Source organism: Talpa europaea, assembly GCF_964194135.1.
Source record: "Talpa europaea genome assembly, chromosome: 16".
Classification (NCBI taxonomy): domain Eukaryota; kingdom Metazoa; phylum Chordata; class Mammalia; order Eulipotyphla; family Talpidae; genus Talpa; species Talpa europaea.
This window is the reverse complement of record NC_140084.1, coordinates 10,881,713-10,901,624: the sequence shown is the minus strand read 5'-3', so window position 1 is coordinate 10,901,624 and position 19,912 is coordinate 10,881,713.

The following is a 19,912-nucleotide window of genomic DNA, read 5'->3' as shown; positions in this document are numbered from 1 at the left end:
CTTAGTGTTTACACATAAAGAGAAACCATGTCTGAGATTTACTTTAAATACTCCATACACTACACAGCATGGCTATTAGTCATAGTATTGCAAGTTCTAGTAAGTGCTATAACCCCAAGGGGAAAAGGGTGGGATCTAAGGTATACAGAGCAAAAAAGATTAAATTAACTGTCCATAGCTGCCTGCTTGCAGATGACATGATTAATTCATAGACAGTCCCAAAGAATGTACAACAAGCTTCTAGAATTAACAAGGGAGTACACCAAGTTCGCAGGATACAACATAAATGTACAAATATCATTCATATTTCTATATATTGGCAATGAAGATATGGAAACCAAAGCTCAAAAGACAATACCATTTATAATTTCCATCCCATCAAAAAAGAAATGAGTAAACTGAAGAAAACATATACAGGGCTTATATGCCAAAGGCAAAGTGCTGATGAAAAAGAAAATTTAAGAACATTTAAATAAAAGGAGAGTTGTGTTCATGGGTTGGAAGACTCAACACAGTAAAGATGTTGGTTCTCCACAAATTGGTACAGAGGATTAATGCAATTTCTATCAAATACAAGCAAAGCTTATTTTAGATATAAACAGGCTTATTTCAAAATTTATATGGGAAGGTACAGACAGGCCCTAGAATAGCAAAACAATCTGTCAAAGAAAAATAAAGTGGGGGTAATTATTCTAACCAATCTCAAGGCTTATTTATATACTACAGTAATCAAGACTACATGTTGTTGGCAGAGGCATAGACATAGATCAAAAGAATAGAACAGAGAACTCAGAAATAGACCCACAAATATTAAAAATTGATTTTTGACAAAGGTACAAAAGCAATTCAATAGAAGACAAATAGCTTTTAAATAAATTGAGCTGGAGCAACTAAAGATATATAGGGAAAAAATAAGCCTCCATGCATATCTCACATCTTACACACAAAAAAAAATTGATTCAAAATGGATCTTATATTTAACTGTAACCTATAAAACTACAAAACTATTAGAAATAAACATAGGAGAAATTTTCTAGGCCTAACAATTGCTCTGGTGAAGAGATCTTAGATGTGACATTGAAATTCTAATCTAGGACCTCCCTGGTGGTCCAGGGGTTAAAGACAGTGCTATCAAGCTATCACCAGTCAATGCAGCATGAGTTCGATCCCCAGCCAGGGAGCTCTACCCACATGGCACAGCAGACCTTTCCTGTTTTGCCCACTGCTCCGCACAGCAGTGTATTTCAGTAGATCTCCTGTTCTGCCCCCCACTCTCTCTGGTGAATCCTCTCACCCCCCTGGAACCTCTGGCTTACACTCCAGTTCTTGTATGCATAAATAAATAAATCTTTAAAATAAAATTCTAATCCAAAAAAGGGTAACTTCAAGAAAGAGGATTTTATCAAAATATAAAACTTTAGCACTTAGAAAGACTAGAAACTGGGAGAAAGTGCTGTGAACCTTTATATCTGACAATGGACATACATCTAGAATACATAAAGAACACCCAAAGCCAAAGAGTAAGAAACATAACGTCTGTTTTCATTTCTTCCTGCCACTACAACAAAGTGCCACAAACTTGTGACTTGAAATACAAGTGTATTATCTTAATGTTCTGGAGGTGAAGTGTCTGACACAGGCCTAAAATTGAGGGCTGTGCTCCTTTCCAGAGGTAGGGGGGAGAGTTCATTTTCTGGCATTGTTGCCTTTTTCTTTCTCTTCAAAATCAACAACAGGAGGCGTGGCTTTCTCACACCACATCCCTTGCCCTCTGCTGCTGCCTTACATTTCTAAGGACTCTTGCTTGGAAACTCACAGATAACCCACCCCTCCTTAAAGTCACTTGATCAGCAATGCTAATTCTACCTGGGACTTTAATTCTCCTTTCCCGTGTAATTACCATATTCACACCTTTGGGACATGGACATATTTGGGAAAGAGGAGGCATTATTCTGCCTAAAACACAACCTAACTTAAAAACTGAGTAAAAGTCCTGAGGAGACCTTTCACTGAGGAAGATGTAACAGTGGCAAAAAGTATGTGGACAAATGTTTTCACTAGCCATCAGGACAACACAAACTAATATCATAATGAAATGAGAGAAGCTAAAATTTTTTAAAAGTTCTCAGGCTGTTCTGTTTCCTTAGTTCAAATTACAGGGGAGATAAAATCTATGGAACACTCTCCTTCCATCCTCCCCTTTCGACTCATCCCACAGGTCTCAGCCAAAACATCACTGCCCTTAGACCTGACTTCCTGACCTCCCTGTGTCTCCAGTATATGATTTTATAGCAATTACACTCTATTCATGTAATGAAAAATAATTTGAAAAAGTAACTGGATTTTCACATCTGCTTTCTCCGTTAGAGAGCAGACTCCAGGAGGGCAGAGATCTTGACCATCACGCTCACCACTGGTGTATATACTGGCAAAGTACTTAGCATGGAGTCAATAAATATTTTTGAACAATTGAATAAGGAGAGAAACCACTAACCATTCATTAGGTTTTCCTTCTCAAAGACATCTTCATTTAAAAAAAAAAAAAAAGGATCATCTAGCAGATATTTATTGATTTCCCCTCCTACTGAGAACAGTATCGTTTTTTTTCCTTAGGCAAACACCCCATTCCTTTTCCCAATCCTACCCCAAGGTCACATCTCCCAGGCCATGGTGATTGGTTCTGAGCAGGGCACATGACCCAAGTCAACCCAATGAGAGCCACCGTGGCTTAATTCTGACTTTGGAAGTGCTGAAAGAAAGGCATGCTTTCATTCGATGGAGGTTGCTGAAAAGTGGGAGCTTGACACTGCTGGCAGCCACTTGCCCTGACAGGATGACAGGACGGGAGGCTGTCTGAGACTGAAGTCACACAAATGAAAGGAGTGCCAAGAGACTGGTGATGGCATCGTTTGACTCCTTAGATCCAGCCAGGAACTTTTCAGTTATCTGAGCCAATTACTGTTCTCTGACACAAGTGTCATCTGAGCTGTATGCTGTGGCCACAGTCTCTTGACAAAGTGAATCCCTTATAAATAATTGCAGTCCATCTATTATTTGTAATGTAGTACTGTAGTGTACATAACTTGAGAGCCATTCAGACCACAACTGCCAAAATCAGTTTTTGAGAGTCTGTTTGATTTTTGTCAAGTATGCTAATTTAAAAACAGAAGACAAAGTCACACTTGCCTTACTAAAACGGAATAACTTCTATTTTATGTGCTATTGATTCTGTCACTACCAGAGTCTGAAAGACTGGTAGGCCTGCAGAAACCCACGGTGAGGATATCTTTGGCTTCCACAGCTATTACACTCGAATGTTCACTTGGAGAATTTAGAGCACACACATGACCCAAGGTAATCACTCAAGATAATTGTATAAGCTTCTTATGAATGCTAGACAAGTCATATAATTTTAATTGCAACAAATTCATAAACAAATGCTTATTTATTCATTTGCTGAAATAAAGCGATATTAAAATTACTACTTATTTGATAATTAAATGTCCTTACTTTAGAGCTGACCATCAAATAGATGAGAGTTTATTCATATTTCAGTATAAACAATAGATGTAATGCTAAGCCTGCTGGCTTAGCAAAAAAATAAAAAATAAATAAGCTGCAGGCTCCCATCTATTAGTAACTTTTTTATGGAAGATAAAGGAAATGCTCTAAGTCCTTCCCTAACACAACAATCCCTAAACCAACCCTCCTTTCCTCAGTGTGCTATATCAATTATTTAATCTATGGAATTTTCTAATATCAGAAAATATCTTCTCATACTTATAATGATACAGTAAATCATTTCCTTAAATCTGCTTATAGTACTTCAATTGCGGGCACTCTAACGGTTTTTAACCATTTTAACAATTTCTTCATCCCCCTGTAAGAATCCACTCCCTGTGCAGTAAGGGCAGGCTGAGCATAGTATCCTAGTCTCCTATGCTTTGATTGGTCTTGGGTGTGGACATGTGACACTAGTCCAGCCAATCAGAATCCTTCCCTTGAATAATAGCTGGGCATGGGGAAGAGAAGGCTTTCCTTCAGATGAGCTGGGCTGAAAATGCATATACAACTAGGGACAGGCCTCTTCCCCATTGCTTGGAGAAGGTTTTTGTAGAACAAAGTCAAGGAGATAAAAGCAGAAATGTGAGCTAGATGGGTGACAGGAGGGAAGAAAGATAAGAATGAGTGAATCCTGTGATACTGAAAGCAGTTCTAAACTGTGAGGCTCATTCCTTGAGCCTATGAGCCATCCTACTGACCTAACTAAGCAGACGACTAAACTCCTTATGTTGATTAAGTATTGATGTTTGAAGTTAAGTTTCTATCACTTGAAATCCAGCAATCTCTATCATATTTGTCCTATTTTTAGGAACTGTACATGTACTTGAAATTTACTGCAGCTTCTAAAGAAAATTTATAAATCACTACTACTATGCAATGATATGAATTGTTATTTTCAAAATGAGTTGAAAACTCCTCAGGTCTCTTAGAATAGAATAAGCTAATGCATTTTGGAGTCATATGTAATATATAGATTAATTCATATGTGCCATCAAATGTAACATCAAGGATGCTTAGGAAATCTGGAAATCATGAAAAATCATTTGCTATTTAGATTAGGTAATCAAAGGCATGTAACTTCATACATAAATTATTCCATTCTTACTAAGCCCACATTTGAGCATGGCTAGTGTACAGCCAGCATTGTCTCTGCAGGAACTCAGAGTAATCCAAAACTTTTGAGTCATTCAGAATATGTGAGTCCAGAAGAGATAACTGGAAATATTTCATCTTCAGATCTTAAAGATGAGAGCATATAAAGGGTTAGAGAAAATCCTTTGTAGTTTATATGCATCTTCTACAAGTATTGAAAACTTAGAGCTATTTGCAAACAGTAAAGTGATCTCACTTGTTAACCAAATCCTCCTGACAAAAATAATGCCAGAGAATCAAATTTCCTTTCACAGAAAACACTGAGAGTCCCTTTAATAAAGCCAGTCCCACTAAAAGCCCAAACTTGGATTTATGTGTTGGCCCTTCCATGGCCCCCACTGACATCAGTGGAGAAAGGGGCCTATGCTTTCCTCAGTCTCCACTGGCCATGAGAGATGTGGCAATTCCAGAAGCAAGCGAGCAGCAAGGTAGTTTGACCCTGCTCAATTGAGAGCTTTCAACACTGCCTCACACATCCTTCACCAGCAGCTACTTGTTAAGTGCTGCATGTCTACCTTTTATTAAAATGTCAAGAATAATTCTTTTAATTCATATTGGATGGCTGTCACAACAGAATTCAGTAATGAAAACCAATGACAGAGATTGGTAACATATTAGAACACTGTGCTGGACTGTCTGGTACAAAACATGGCCATTTTTCTTCTTTCAGTTATCACGTTGGTAAATATTGACTAGGAAATTCTCAAAGCTTTCACAGAGCTTTGCCAGATCAATTTCCATTAAAAGTGTGAAAAATATCTGTACACAGCTTACAACTCTAATAAGGACAACAATAAAATTTCTTCCTAAAATTAAAGAATGCTTGCATTTCCAGAAATGGCAGGTAAATTAGTTGACCCAACCATCCATGTGAACACAGCTAAAAGCTCTAGAAGAAAAAAATTTAATCTCCTTTAAAGTATTAAAGACCTGTCATAATAGTAAGCAATTACTATCTAAAGGAAATCAAATACCAGAGAAGTAAGCAAAGTACTAGAATGCCAAAACAATTTTTGTCCTTAGAGTAATTGCTAATCCAGAAAATTTGAACTTGGTTTCAGTGGCCTTGCCGTCCAATGAAACAAAGTCAATATGAGAGTTTGCTTAAGATGGGAAGTAGTATAGGGCCTCCCCTGGTGGTGCAGCGGTTGAGCGCTGGGCTGTGACGCTGCCCGCAGCCTCTGCAACGCCAGTTTGATCCCCGGCCGCCGGTGAGGGTCCCATATGGCGTGACAGACCTTTCCTGCCACCCACTGCTCCCCTCAGCAGTGCATTTCATCAGTCTGCCTGTTCTGTTCCCCGCTCTGGCTCTGGTGAATTCTCTCACCCTCCCGTGCTTCTTACTATACCCAGTGCTTGTATAAATAAATAAATAAATCTTTAAAAAAAAAAAAAAAAAAAAGATGGGAAGTAGTATAATGAAACCTTTTTTTCACATTATGCTAGGACCAAAAATTAAAGCTGGCCACTCATTCACCATCCCCAGGAAGCCTAGTAGAACTTGTCATGATACTAAGAAAAGAGAGAGAATTAAAAAAGAGAGAATAAAAAGAAAAACCTAAATAAGGGACCAGGAAAAAGACTAATTAATACAAAGTAAAAATCAAAATCAACAAGCAACTATAAACCAGAGACACTACGGCGGGATTGGGGTGTGGGGGGCGAGGAACGATAAGGGGGGGTGCAATTGTATGGGGAATATAACCAAAATGAAAATGCATACATTGTGCAAAACTGAAAAATGATGTAAGAATTATATAAAACAAAATAATTTTTAAAAAAAGAAAAATATCCCAAAAGTTGGAGTCACTTCTAAAACTCAAATTTGCAGCCCTGCCCTAAAGAACTCCAAACCATGAGCTAGCTTTTGGGTAATCCCAGACTAAACGATGCTGAAGTGTCAGGCAGAAACAAATGCGAATCCCTAGGAAGAAAGGCACCATCAAAAAGCAGACCGCAAAAAACAAAAATCCCCATAAATAATATTTCAAGAACAATGAAGAACAGAAATAAGCAAACATAGGAGAAAAAAGACATCATGAGCAAAACTGGTGGAAACTAAAGACAGCAGAGAGGCATCAAAGAATTCACATGGGAAAATTATTAGAGATAGTTTATAAAACAAATATGTTTACTAACAGACAAACTTAAATCTGTCTCTGGGGCACAAGAACATATTTTTTAAACGATACAGCAATTCTGTAAAACTGCTGAGCTCTTCAAAAATGTCTATGTGCTAAAAAAAAAAAGTCAAGGAAACTGTTTCTACACTAAAAGAGACTAAAAAGTTTAACAACTAAATGTGTGTATGATCCTTAACTGGATCCTGGATTTAATTTAAAAAAAAAAAACTATAATGACCCTTACTTAAAAATTGAGAAAATTTGGGCCTCCCCGGTGGCGCAGCAGTTGAGCGCTGGGTTGCGAAGTTGCCCGCAGCCTGTGCAGCACTGGTTCGATCCCCGGCTGCTCCCCGGCCACCAGAGGAGGGTCCCACATGGCGGGCAGACCTCTCCTGCCGCCCGCTGCTCCCCTCAGCAGTGTACTTCGGTCCTTCTGCCTGCTCTGCTCCCCGCTCTGGCTCTGGTGAATTCTCTCACCCTCCCGCGCTTCGGACTGTACCCAGTGCATGTATAAACAAACAAACAACAAAACAAACAAATAAATAAATAAAACATGCCTCTATTAAAAAAAAATTTAAAAAAAAACTTTCCTTAGGTTTGAAAATTTTAAAAAACGAAATGCTGTAGGGTAAAGTTAAATAGAAGATATAGGAGTCAAACTTAAAATGGTTATGGATAAATAAAAAGCATATTTTAAATAGAGAATATGATTGAATTTGAAAATGGGTCAGAATTATGCAAGTAGTAGGTGGAGTGAACAAAAATAATAGAAAATTAAAAAATGAGTGCCTCCGTGGTGGCACAAAGGGTTGAGATGCAACCTATCAAGCTGCCCACAGCCACTGCATCATGAGTTTGATCCCTGGCCAGGGAGCTACCCACATGGAGCAGCAGACCTCTCCTGACTCACCCACTACTCCCCTCAATAGTGTATTTCAGTCAATCTGCCTGTTCTATTCCCCACACTGTCTCCGGTGAATCCTCTCATCCCCCCACCTCTGGCTTGTACCCCAACTCTTGTATGCATAGATAGATAAATCTTTTTTAAAAAGAAAATTTTAAAATGAAGTGAAATGAAGAAACATGGAAGATAGAGATCTCACCTCACTGGATCCTTGGATGAGAGATGAATCAGAGGCAATAGCTACAAATGATAGCTGTGAATTTTACTGAAATGTTGAAAAAGACCAATATATAGATTCATGATGCCCAACAAATCCCATGTTAGGTGGGTTGGGGGTGAAGGGGAAGCCAGAGCAAGATTCACCCTAGAGAGGATGAAGACAAATGAAAAGAAAAAGAAAAAAGCACTAAGAGAACAAATTAAAAAGATCATCTTCAAAGGAGCCTTGGTTGGATTAGAAACAACTTTCTTAATATAATGGAAGCTCGAGATGGTAGGAAGACACATTCTAATGTGCTGGAAGAAAAAACTGCCATCTTTTAGTTCTGTAACCAACAAAAAATCTTTTAAGAGTAAAGGAAAATTAAAGACAATTTTAGACCAAAAAAAATGTGGGAAGATTCACGCTTGTAGACCTCCTTCACACTTGGTCAGTTAGCATTGAGAGAATCTAACCTACAGTGAAATTTAAGATACTGCCCCTCAGTACTATGCTGATCCCTCAAACAATCCATCGCAGTCACAATAATGTACAACTATTGCTGAAAATGATCTTGAAATTATTTTGACCATTTTATCCCAATTTACCTCATTTCAAGTCTCAGTGACACTCCATGTTGTCATTCACACAAGTTCATGAGCACTTGTATTCATCCCTATTGATGAACCCACCACTTTTCCAAAATGAGAATCCAAAATAATTTGAACTCAGCAGGGATCTCATTTGTCCCTGACTCATGATAATGTGAGTCTATCCTGTGGTTCTGCACTAATCACTTTACAAACGGAACTACCATCACCATATATAAACTCCACTGTAGAACAAAACAAAAAACCATGGGTGGTGAACTCAAATTGAACTGGTTAAAATTAGGGACTCGTTTGTAAAGGTCAGTGTCCTTTGCTGCAAATCCAGTTCTCATGCAGATGAGCAGTTTAACCTGCACTGTGTACTGAGCATAATTTGCCAGCTGCACCCTCATAATAAGGTGCAGATGGTTAATTATACCAGCAAATGACTGCTTAGTTGTGGGCACAAAAGCCTGTACCTAAAATCACTGAGAGTGTGCTCAGACCTATTTATGCTCAGGCAAACAAAACACTTATTTCCAAGGTTTCAAAAATCTGTGAACAGACAGCCACGTGCTCTACTGCTCTCAGGGAGACCCACTAACCCTGATGGGGTCTGGCTCACTGGAGGAATCCCTGGCTGCAAAGCCATATATCCACTGGTGAAATATTTCATGAGGTGTTGAATCCTTATTGCAAAATTTCCCACAGTTCACTTATCATCAGAATCAGAGTAAATAAATTGGTGAAAATATGGTTTCCTAGTCCCCAAAGTAAATGCTATATTTTTGAGATTAAAAACTCTGAAAAAAAATTTTTTTCAAACACATCAACATTGTTGTGTTAAAATAGGGTGGGGGTAAGGGTGGGAAGACCCTTTTCTATGCCGTGGAGGAATTTCATGGCCTAGCTGATATGATCTCACAGAGGTTAGAAAGTCATATTAGACACGACACATCCAGTGTCTGACAGGGACTGTTGCAAAGAGTTCCTTTAAAATGTATTCTATTAATCCCCATCTGGCAAGAGTAGGATTTGGAGTGATAGCACGGAAGGGGTAACTACCGCATGACACCCCTGTTTGGAAGTCCTCTGGCAGCTGCAAAGCTCTCAGTCTGCAGGGGTCAAGATGACAGGGCTGGGGAACAGAATACCAATCTGCTGGAATCCGCACAGAACCCTTCCTCTGAAGAACCCACAGAGTATGCGATTCTATTCAGTTTAATTGTATGTTGGGAAAGAGGCAGAGCTGCTTGCCACGGTTTTAATTGCTAAGAACACACTATCTTTTTAGGAACCATCTGTTTAATTGTAATTACAAATAGTGATGTAAAAACACGAATGATTAACAAGTAGAAAACTTCCCTACCACTAACAGTCTTAACACAGAGAGCCATACTGTGAAAGAGTATGTTGCTTTTCCTTCTCTCTGCAATATTTCATGATTTAACAACTGCCAGCCTACCATTTATTACAGAATCTCATTCTGGTAGAGCTAGAGTTACTCGTTAGTATTCTTAGATTACATCTCTATTATTCCTTTTTATTAAACTTTAATTCCCTCTGAGAGTGACAGGGATTATATCAGAAATGAAATACATAAGGTGCCCATTTTCCCACCTCCTGCTAAAATCTTTGAGGTTTCATATAATACCCATCACTTACAATTAATTACCAGGAACATTCCTAAGTATTGCAAGACTAATTTTTTGGCTTTCACAGACACAAAATTCTGCCTTCCCGGTTTTGAAATATGCTTACCAACTCTTATTATTTTAAAAGCCACAAGCATTGGTAATTGTTTTCAGGCATGACTACAAATGGCTTAACCTTGAAACTTATTTTAATTAGGGATTTTTCAGAGCCACTGCTGCAAACTTGGGTGGATTGTTTATAATAAAAACAAGCAGTAACAACATAGCTGTTAGGACACAGAACTAGGCAGTCATTTAGCTCCGGCTCACAATAGTGGCTTCACGAAATGTTAAGCACACAGCTGCAGTCAGGTCTGATGCTATTACAGTGACTTCATGTTCAGGACAATCTAGATCAACTATAAAAGCAGGGAGATGCTATTTTAAAATAAAATACAGGAGATTTATGAACTGCCAGTGAAATTATAAGCGATTTCTTCCTTAGTCATTTCACACTAATTTTTCCTTAAAGTCAGCCAAATTGACTTTTTGATACCATTTTAAGATGAAGATCACCATTTCAAACAATATCGTCTACTTCCTGACAGGCCTTTTAATCAAGCACAGAGCCTTTTTTAAAAGTCCACTTTGTTTCCCCACCACTGCAAGGGATAATAAATATGACCCTTAAAAAAAGAGAGAGAACTAAAGCACTTTAAGTTCTTAAAGAAATGAAAAGACTGACAACAGTTTTTCAAATCCCATTGCAGTGGAGGCATTCCTCTGTGACATGTCAATTCCTCACTTGCAACCTTCTCTGTCCAATATGAATCCTTCTAGCCACGATCTCACAATTATTTCTGTCTGATTTCAAGCCCCCTTTCTCCTCACAAGACATTTTAAAGGAAAAGCATCCAAGTGCTAAGTGCCTTCACAGTGTTAATGAGGAAATAGATCTTGGAAGAAATCATTTGAGGAGAAGAGCCCCACCCTCAGGAAACAGGGCTTCTTCACTTTCAACAACAGCAACCATGAGCGAGCTGATCACTGCCGTGGGTTCTGAAATATCTTCATCCTAAACCAGTGATCTCTAACCACTGAGATCTGGGTGCCCAGGGGGTCCCATGAGAGCTGGAAACGCTGTCCCCCAACAGATGAACGTAAACATGGAATCTACAGGTCCACCCACCCAAAGTCAAGAATCTCTACTAAACACACATCCAAGGGCACCAGTTGAGACATGGTTTCAACGAGCAAGGGCTATGTGGCTTTCTTTCAGACTTGGGGTAAGCGTTCATGTTCTAGAGGCTTTTGCTGCTAACACAGAGACACATTCTCAAAACGATTCTGAAGACTGTAAAACAATTCCACTAATTAATAACAAGTACCACCTTCCCCTCTACTTTGTGATTTCGTGAATCACTCTCACACACGCCGGAGGCATTGTTGTATCTTTCCCCAAGTAATTCTAAATTTACCTTATATACCAAATGTAAAATAGCACTTCACAAGTACCATCTACTGAAGAGCTTTTCAAACATGCATTTATTTTCACACCTCTAAAAGTGACACAGAATAAAATTATGATATCCAGAGCTCATAAGGAAAAAAATATTTAGTCTTCAGTTGGCATTTGTTAATTCTGAATTTTCCATCTCTGTCATATGTGTATACAGTCAAAACATTCAAACTTTATGTAAGATTAATTAACTGTGATGCACTCAATACAGCAAAACATGAATTATTAAGCATGATTACTTCTGGGGAATAGGGTTGGGAGAGAGAGGAGAATAATGAGGATATTTTCATTTTTACATTTCTAAGGCATGTGCATGTTTACAAAGAATATATAAGCTATTTACTAAAAACTAAGATTTAAAAAGTAAGCCATGTTTTCTAGTGCAGGATGATCTGGTTTATTTGGTCCAACTCTCCAGCTAAACACAATTTAAAATGGTGGTTAAAATATTTTTTAATCTTCTTAAAAGCATCAGAGAACTAACAAGACCATAAGGAATTACCTGATTAACATCTAAGTGAAAACAGGAACAGAAAGAGGTTAAGTGGAGCACCAAAACTACTTTTGTTGTGAGGCCATCCTTAGACAAGGTTCTCTGGAGCTCTGGTTATGGAGACCTTGCAGGACAAGACGTCAAAGGCCAAGGCCCACCTGAGGAGGCGTGAGGAGACTTCACAGGTCAATAGAATGAACTGAAAATGAACGTTTCCCATATGACCATGCCCAGAAAAATACAAGGGAATAGATGCTGAGTAGAGAAGGGAAATAAAAACAAAAAGTACTGAATCACAAAGAACAGAATCACAAACCAACTCCCTTGTAGATGTGTATCCCAAACGCACACCACTGATGAGCTCCAGAGTCTCAAAGTGAGCCTGGACAGGAAGTGCCCTGAGGTAGCCGGCAGAGGTAAATGTAAATCCTCTCTGGAGAATTCCTCCTTCATCTTACTCATCAAAAAACTTCCCATAAATAATTTTCCAAGGAAGATAAACAGCTCACAGTCAAAATAAAGAAACACACCAAGAGAGTGGGAAAAGTACCATAACCAGGAGCTGGCAAAAACATACTGTAGAAAGTAAAATCTTAGAAATGGAAATTAAAGTAATTAAAACCCAATGAACAGAACTTCTAATCCCAAGGAGAATGTGTGGGATTGCAGTAGCCCCTGTACCTGCTTTAACAACTGAGCAAATAGATACATAGTAAAAGTCTTATTTTTATTTTTATTTTTTTTCTGGGTCTTTTTTTTAAGATATATTATTTATTTATACAAGCACTGGGTACAGTCAGAAGCACGAGAGGGTGAGAGAATTCACCAGAGACAGAGCAGGGAACAGAACAGGCAGAAGGACCAAAGTACACTGCTGAGGGGAGCAGCGGGCGGCAGGAGAGGTCTGTGCGCCATGTGGGACCCTTGCCAGGCGGCCAGAGATCGAACTGGCGCTACAGAGGCTGTGGGCAGCTTTGCAATCCAGGGCTCCACCACTGAGCCACCGGGGAGGCCCTAAAAGTCTTATTTTTAAAAACATTTGAGAGCTATAGAAGAAACACGGACTAGAGGACTAATATGCCCGAAGAGCCCATCCTCAGTGACTTGAGATTGCTAGTGATTTTTATCTCTGATGACATTTGCTAATTCTAGGCACAGAGAGAGCATCTAAACAGGCATAGACAGAGGGATTCCTAAGGTGAAAGAGAAGCCAGGAGGTTGTGAAGTTGGGCATAACTGACAGGTATCTAAAAATCCATGCCCAGCTTTCTCTGTGGACAGGTTTCTGAGAAGTGGGCCAGCATGAGAATTCCACAACTGAATGAGAAAGGTGGGGTGAAATCTCCCATAGTTTCTTGGTGCTTAGAACTCAAGGTCTAGACAAAGGAAGGGCCTGCAACAAACACAATACCATTCTCCTTGGCGTGAAACCAAAGACCTAAAGTCAAAATCTTCAAAGGGCAAGACTCTCATGGCTGAGGAGAGACACGGAAATTTCTCAATCAAAAGCTCTGAGAGTCCCATGGCCAAGGAAGAAGCTGGGCTGGGAAGGAGGGATGATGCCGCCATTGTCTTGTCTGCTTAGGAACTGAAGTCCTGCAAGAGTAAGGGAGCAAGTCTCCACCTTGAGATATTTGCAGTTTTTGAAGCAGCATAGATTGGGAAGCTGAAGAATTAAACTCAAAACTCCAAAGGGAAGAACTCTGAATCTCCTGTAGCTGTCAATAGTTAAGGAGAGAAAGACTTGCAAAGCTCATAATCAAAAGCCAACAAAGAAATCATTCCCAAAAAACAACAACTTGCAAGTGAACTGAGCCTAATTAAAGATACAACCCAGCAATGGCACAGAGGAGTTCCTAGCTAATTTAGATTGTCCGTTCCTTATCCTGATAGGAAAGGGAAAAACTCCTCTGGGAGAAAAAATATTATAGTCAGTCTATTTGCTTCTTTTAAGCAAAATGTTCTGCATACAATCGAAACTTAGGGAGAGGGAAAAATGTAAAAGAGGAAAGACGGACAATTCAGATGTAGGTCTTTACATAACAATTTTAAATATGATAAAAATTCAGGAAAAGATGGACAAAATTAGGGAAAAGATGGAAAATTTCAACACATGTACAAAATCTATGAAGACAAACTCACATTCTACAACTTTTTAAAAATCCAAAATTAAGAACACATTGAATGAGTTTAACTGCAGAGTAAGCCAAGAAGGCAGAATAAACTCAAAGACAAGTCATTAGAACATATTTAATCTAAAGCACAGGGTAATAATGAAAATAAAAGAATGGTGGTTTAAGAGACATGTGAGACACAGTAAAATGTTCTAACACACATGTGACTGACATTCGAGAAGGAAAAGAAAGAATGGGATAGAGCAATATTTGAAAATTAATGGCTAGGAATTTCCAAAAGTAACAAGAGACATCAACCCAAGGTGTCAGGATAACTGCTAAAAGAATTAAGCAACAGGGCCTCCCCGCTGGCGCAGTGGTTGAGCGCTGGGTTGCGAAGCTGCCCGCAGCCTCTGCGGCGCTGGTTCGATCCCCGGCTGCTCCCCGGCCACCGGAGGAGGGTCCCCCATGGCGTGCAGACGTCTCCTGCCACCCGCTGCTCCCCTCAGCAGTGTACTTCGGTCCTTCTGCCTGCTCTGCTCCCCGCTCTGGCTCTGGTGAATTCTCTCACCCTCCCGCGCTTGTGACTGTACCCAGTGCATGTATAAACAAACAAACAAGTAAATAAATAAATAAATAAATAAAACATGTCTCTATTTAAAAAAAAAAAAAAGAATTAAGCAACATAGATACACAGCTTAAAAGTAATGAGAGATAAAAAGTATGATGATAATCATCATCATCATTATCATTATCATCATCAAGGTAGAGACACACACATACAAATAACACAGTTACAACAACGTAAAATCTGGAGGAAAAGATTTACAGACGTTAACTACATAAAAACTTAAAGTAGAATAAAGTAAATATAGAATTATACCACCAATAAAGGTTTTTTTTTTAACTATGAGCATCAAACCTTTAAGGAAAAATACAAGTATTATACAAACCCTTGCAAAAATAGAACAGGAAGGAACATTTCCCAACATATGATCCATAATGACCCTGACATAACACCAAAAATATTTATTATTAGAAAATGAAACTATGAACCAATATCCCTTGTGAATAGATTTATAAAAATCCTTATCAAAATACTAGTAAATAAAATCCAATAATATATGGAACATAATACATGATGACCAAGTGGGGTTTTGTTTTTTGAAATGTAAATTAGGTTCGACAATCAAAAAAGCCAATCATTCATACCAACACACAGGTGGAAAAATGACAAGATCATCTTAAAATATTTAGAAAAATGATTGGGGGAAAAAGTCAATAGATATTTACAATCAAATATCCCAGAAAACTAGCAACAGAAGGGCGTTTCATCAATCTGATAGTCAGCATCTACAAAAAACCTATAAACAACTGAACAATTACCCCTTCAGATTGGGAGCAAAGCAAGGACATATTCTCCCATGATTTCTACTCAGAACCATGCTGAAGATTTAAGTTGGTGCAATAAGACAAGAAAAATAAATTAAAATCTAAGGATTAGAAAGGAAATAACCAAAGCTATCTTTATTTGCAGATGTGATTAAGTCTACATAGAAAATGCAAAAAAAAAAAAATCAACACATGAAACTAGCAAAGCTAATAAAGTTAGTTTAGCATGGTTGCAACATACAGGGTCTAAATACAAAAATCAATCCCATTTCTATATACTGGCCACTACTGGAAATTGAGAATTTTAAAACAGTAGTATAAAAAACATGGAGTACTTAAAGATACAATATGTGCAAAATTTATGTTAAAAATTACAAAACATGGTCAAGAGAAATTAAAGGTGATCTAAACAAAAGAAGGGACACAACATTCGTGAACTGCAAGATTCAATATTAAGATGTCAGCTCTCTCCAACATGAATGGAGCTGGAAGGGATCATGCTCAGTGAAATAAGCCAGAAAGAAAAAGGAAAATACCAGATGGTCTCACTAAAAGCAGGAATTTAGAAAACCTAAATAAGAGACCAGGAAAAAGACTAAATGCAATGAAATAAAAATAAAAATCAACAAGCAACTATAGACCAGAGACACACTACAGTAGGGGGCCGGGGAGGAGAAGAGGGATTAGGGTCAGAAAAAGGGGGTGGGAATTGTATGGGGAATATAACCAAAATGAAAATGCATACATTATGCAAAAATGAAAAATGATGTAAGAATTATATAAAATAAAATAATTTATTTTTTTAAAGATTTATTTGTTTGTTTGTTTGTTTGTTTATACAAGCACTGGGTACAGTCAGAAGCTCAGGAGGGTAAGAGAATTCGCCAGAGCCAGAGTGGGGAACAGAACAGGCAGACTGACGAAGAAATACACTGCTGAGGGGAGCAGCGGGTAGCAGGAGAGATCTGTGCACCATGTGGGATCCTCGCCTGCGGCCGGGGATCGAACCAGCGCTGCAGAGGCTGCAGGCAGCTTTACAGCCCAGCGCTCAATCGCTGCACCACCAGGGGAGGCACTAAAATAATTTATTTTTTTAAAAAAAGATGTCCACTCTCCCCACACTAACCTATAGATTCAATACAATCCCAATCCAAATCCCAGCAGAGTTTCTTGCTGATATCAGCAATTTAATTCTAAAATTCTAAAATCAATTTTGAAAATAAAAACAAAGTATCAACAGAAGGACTCAAATTGATTTCAAAACTCAGCACAAGCTGACTTCATCAGACTTTTGAATTTCAAAGATAATTCAATAAGAAAACAACCACAAGACATGGACAAAAATTATGAACAGGAACTTTACAAAGGAGACAAATAAGCGTATGTTGTTCTATGCCATTGATCATTAGGGAAATGCAAATTATGAATAGAATGAGATACTACTACAAAACTAAGAAAGTGAAAATTAACAAAAATGCCGCCTGCTGGCAAGGTTGTGAAGCAAGTTCACCTCTAAGGCCATCCTGGTGGAAAGGCAAAATGGTACAATCACTTGGAGAAACAGCAATTTCTTTAAAAAGTAAACACACACTTACCATAGAAGCTAGCAACACCACTCCCAGATATTTCTAAAATAACAGTAACAACATACGTCAATATAAAGATCTGTATGTGAATCTCTATTCATAACACCAAATACTGGAAGGCACCCAAATGCCCATCAATTGGGGATACATGCATTCAATTGAATAACATTTAGTGATGAAAAGGAATGCACTACTGTCTCATGAAAACATGGAAAAATCTTTAAAATTGTATGGTAAATAAAAGAAGCCACACCAAAATATGCTATGTATTTTATTACTTCTTTTATATAATATTCAGGAAAACATAAACAGAAAATTGAATCATTGGTTGCCAGAAAACTGAATCATATGTGAGCTAAAGGAATTGTGCTATGTATTTATTATAGTGGTGGTTACACAACTGTGTATGTTTCAAAATTCATGAGACCGTACACCAAAAGGGGTGGATTTTATTATATGTAAATAACAGTTAATAAGCCTCACTTTTTAAAAATAAATAGCTAAGGACATATTGGGACAAAATGAATTTAAATGTTATCTGAACATAGAATACCATGTATAAATACCCAAAGTGTGTGCAGTACTACAAGTCAATAGAAAAGGACAAGTTTTACAGTTAGGCAAAGATAAAGATAGAAAAATTCATGGAAGAGACAGTAATAGTCAGTACTCATAACTGCTCAACCCCATTAGAAGTAATTAGGGAAATGTAAATCATAAATCAAAGCAATAGCCATTATTTTCCCATCAAAAAGACAGATAACATCAAATGTTATGTATATGTAGGGTAATTGCAAATCTCTACATAAGACCTTAAAATACATGCATCATTGGAGGTGTTGTGCTGTCAACAATAATTATACTTAGCTAAACCAAAAAATGAAAAAATAATCTTTTAAGATTGTTGGTCCGATCAGTGGGGTGTAGGGAGATGGTCTTCCTGAAAACGTGAGTGTCCTTTCCAACAATGCTGGAACAGCCACTCCAGTGCAGAATGGGGAAGCTACAGAGGTCTACACCAACCACTCTAAAGATTTATCACCACCTCCAAGCAAAGAATGATGGGTGGTCACACACATGGTGAGAGCCTTCTCAGGGGAGAAACTGAAGTATGAAATGGGTCCCACCACAAAGGTAGGTAGAGACATAACTTATTTATGGAGACAAATGGGAAAAATCTATGAAGAACTTTTATAAATGTGTTTACATATTCCCAGAATTAAAGCTTTTCAGTGGTTTAGTTTCTAAAGTAACTTCCTCCTGGGTAATTTAAGGGATTTTCCAGGTCTGTTTTTTTTTTTTTTTAGATTTATTTATTTATTTATTTATTTATTTATTTATTTATACAAGCACTGGGCACAGTCAGAAGCGCGGGAGGGTGAGAGAATTCACCAGAGCCAGAGCGGGGAGCAGAGCAGGCAGAAGGACCGAAGTACACTGCTGAGGGGAGCAGCGGGCGGCAGGAGAGGTCTGCACGCCATGTGGGATCCTCCTCCGGTGGCCGGGGAGCAGCCAGGGATCGAACTGGCGCCGCAGAGGCCGCGGGCAGCTTCGCAACCCAGCGCTCAACCGCTGCGCCACCGGGGAGGCCCTCCAGGTCTGTTTTTCACTTCATTCAGCATCAACCTTAGTACTGACTTTTGAACCTTATACACTAAAATGTGACTCTGCTCTAAAGGTTCATCAAGGGCACAGATCCTGTCCTATAATATTTTTTTCATGCAAAATACCTAGCTTGGTAGGAAACACGAAGTAGGACCTTGATTACTTAAAGGAGTGAAGACAAGGAGAGCAGGAAAGAATCATCTTGATTCTTTAAACTCAACTTACTGAAAGATTTTGAAATGAAAAGCATGACACCACAATAAAGGCAGGAAGCAAGAAACCTATGGTATCCAGGTGAGCAGGCATGGAGAACAGGACACAGGTAGCTAGCATAGGTGGTGGTCACACATCACAGCCAGGCCACTCACCAGCCCTGTCATGGGGGCATTTTCTGAACCCAGTTTACCCAACTGCAAAGTCACTGCACAGGACCACTGTGGTGAAGAGATGAGATTATCCAGGAAAAGTACATTTGAGGGTGCACTGGTCGCACATTTGGATCCTCACAATCATCCTGAGGAGGGGAAGGTGGAAGGAAGAACTGGGGGGTACACCCCATTTTGGTGATGAAATAGGAGAAATGATCTGTCCAAGACATCACGGCCTTAAAGTTAGAGGAAAGACAAACACGCAGATCTTCTGCCTCTTGTTCCCTGTCTGGCTGGGGAACCCCACTAACAGAAATCGGAGGTTGGGGTATTTAATGGGGGTGAAGACAAAGGATCAGGGGAGGTTGGGAAAGACCCTTGGAAAGCCTGGGGGGTGCCCAGGACAAAGGACAGGAACACGAGGAGATGCCCAGGGCCAGTTCCCACGTCCCCTCACCGTGACTCCACGACCTCTGCAAGGACCTCCGACCCCGTGCAGCCCTGACCCCTCTTCAATTCCAAGAGGGGTCCCACTCCCACCCAGACCCCGCGTCCGACTCACAGACGCTGCTGCCAAGGGGCTCCCAACCCAGCTTCCAAGCTGCCGGTTCTCCCAGTGCGCCTGCAGGATCCGGAGCTGTTGCCATCCGTTGCCCCAGCAACCACCGG